Genomic DNA, 3003 nt, shown 5'->3' on the forward strand with positions numbered 1-3003 from the left:
AGTGATCCGTCGGGCTCCGTGTTGGAGCATGAATCCAAACACATCCTTATAATTCTGTTGTCAGATCAAGTTAATTTATATAGTTAAGTTAGTTTATAGTTTTTCCTCTCACAGTACCACAAAACAATACATGAAAACAATGATTGGAAACTGAAATTACACCTGCAGCTCTCAATGAATCAAGTGGAAACCTCATCAGGAGGAAAGTAGTGTTTTTATAAAATCAGAGAAGGAAGGCCGGCTTTAGGGAGGATAGGTGTTTGCTGTGTTGTTCATTAAAGAAAACACAGAGCAACCTTAAAGTCATCATCTCGAAGATTTTCATTTAAATAAATGTCTGTTAAGTCACTATTTATTGACGAATGAGGCAACACAATGGTGACTGAGCTGGTGGCCCACTGATGAAAGCCTTTGCATTTGCAGTATTACAGACTGGCTGTCTGTGGCGACATTTGTGGAAAAAATCACAAGCGGTGCCCAGTTAGTGACGTGTTTTCATCACCCAGCTGTGGTTGGTCTGCCAGAGAGGGTAGGCGGAGCTAAGCGGCTGCTTTTCCTGTCTCTGCGAGTGTTGCCAGTAAACAGTAATCTACTATGGCTGAACAAACAAAGAAAAGATCGATGACTACAGATACGACTTCAAAAATAAGTGAAAATCCAAAGAAAGAGAAACAAATTCGACGCTCAGATGAAGGCAAACAGTCTAAAAAGGAAAGCGCCCGTCAGCGAGGAAAATCAAGAGTTACAACCCGAGCAAACCGTGGACGTCACACATGAGACACTGTCTGGATAACTGGTTCTCCAGTTGTGTGTGCTCAGATTGTGTGGGCTGGAGCCAGAGATGGGGTACACCCTGGACTGATTGCCAGTAAATCACAGAGACCAACAGGCAATTTAGAGTCCCTAATGAACCTAACAAGCATGTGTCTTTGGACTGTGGGAGGAAGCCGGAGTACCTGGAGGAAACCAACGCATGCACAGGGAGAACATGCAAACACCACACAGAAAGGTCCATGTCGTCCAAACAGGGATTCGAACCCGGAACCTTCTAGCTTTGAGACAACAGAGCTAACCACTGCACCACCGTGAGCCTAAATAGTTAACAGATTAGTATAAGTAAGTATAAGTATAGACCAAACCTGTAAATGTTACTTCAGCCATCTTTGTGCTGTGATGTCAGACTGAGAGCTGAATTAGAATAACATACATTAAACATGTAAAGTAAGAAAGAAAGAAAAATGCCAGCTGTTGCAGTCGTATAAAGACCGTCACTGTCACAACTACTGTCATAACAATTATAAAGGCACACTGCTACTAGAATACTGAATATAAACTAAATTATTAATACAAATTAGCAGTACAAAAAGTTTCAGGATAGATCTTGTAAATCGTAGACAGGTTTTAACATCACAGGATCCAGATCATGGAAATAGAGAAGTGAATAAAGACTAGAAACAAACCCATCACAGCATCGACGACTTCAAATGAAAAAAAACAAAAAAAACTCACATCTGAGCACGTTTGATCATCACAAGGTCTGATGACGCATCTGACTCTGAAAGCATGAGCCCCCGTGGCTATGAGGACCAGAAAATGGCAGAACTCAACATGAATCTATACATTTTTAGCCCATATAGTACTCACTCATTCAGAAGCATAAGACCTGTAATTTTCAGCAAAGCAGGTGAGCCAGGTGATTAAAAGTTCCTGCTCATCTCATTACTAACCCCTTGCTGAAGGCAGAGATGGTTAATCATCCTGCTCGGGGATGTGTAACCTTTTGTTACACTTTGCTTTAGTTTGCTTTATAAATATATTTTGTGGAACTTTATATTTATTTATTTCCAATCTTTGAACCCATCGGCTATCGTCTGACGCTATAGCCTTTGACATTATTCCGGTGTAGCCAGCGGTCAACAATAAACGACCTCCAGCCAATACCTATTTCCCTAATAAATGCAGATTGTCTCTTTTCCCATTGCCAGTGAAGTATACTTCTGTCGGTCTCTTTTCTGCTGCATCACCGTCTGACGTCGCAAACGAACTGGAGACAGGGTTAGTGAACAGTGAAGATGTTGGTGGTGGTTAGGTCTTTATGGAATCTATTACTCATTCAGTCTGTTCATCAAACTCGACAAATTTGGAACGATGTTCGTAGCTGAGATGACAAGGAGTGGCAGAGTTACCGACGGAGCATAGCATCACACCGGAAGGGGGCAGAGATTAGTGTGTCGACACAGGTTTTGTGTTCCCATCAATGCTGATGGAGCCGAGGCGATAATTACCCGGTCTACTGCAGAGTCATTTGACCCGGGTCAAAAGTAAAGCAAATTTCACGTCTTCAGATGTGTCTGCAAAATAAACTGCATAATTTCTTGGTTTGTTAAATCCCCTGGAAGAGCGCCCGTTCATCGTTCACCGTTCGTTTCTGGTGTGTCTCAGTTTTACTGTAAATAGTGAGTTAAACAGAAGCTTCACTCTGACTGACTGCAGCGGTATGAACCTAAGAAAGAAACTGATTTTCTTGTGATTTATTTTAATTAACAGGTCTTGAGTTTGCTGAAATAACAACATCATGATGCAGTAAAAAGCTTTGTCAGGTCTGTCCTCAGGAGGAGAAGAAAACTACTTTTAAAATGCTCGTTTGTTGAACAGAGGTCGGATCGTTCATTTCTGATGCATACCAGGAAGTCGGGAAATCTAAACACTGATCACCTTTCACAACACAGCGTCATGCGAGTTTGTAGCTCAAGGTGATATTTTTGATCTAGAGTTATTAGCTGCACTTGCATGCAGATATCTGTAGAGATTAATAGAGATGACATTACAGCAGACTGTGTTCCGCCTGCTTTTGTTCTCCACTTTTCATTCTATCTATTTCCTCTTTTTTATTTGTTTCTCATTTGAAAATTCAAAAATAAAAGGTGAGATCGAATATTGCAGCAGTAGGAGTCGGGGACTCAAGACAAAGAGAATTCTGGGAAATCTAAAAACTAGGCAAGA

The sequence above is a fragment of the Semicossyphus pulcher genome, unplaced genomic scaffold (genome assembly GCF_022749685.1).
Source record: "Semicossyphus pulcher isolate SPU_LCO1_2020_fin unplaced genomic scaffold, fSemPul1.0.p SCAF_9, whole genome shotgun sequence".
Lineage (NCBI taxonomy): Eukaryota > Metazoa > Chordata > Actinopteri > Labriformes > Labridae > Semicossyphus > Semicossyphus pulcher.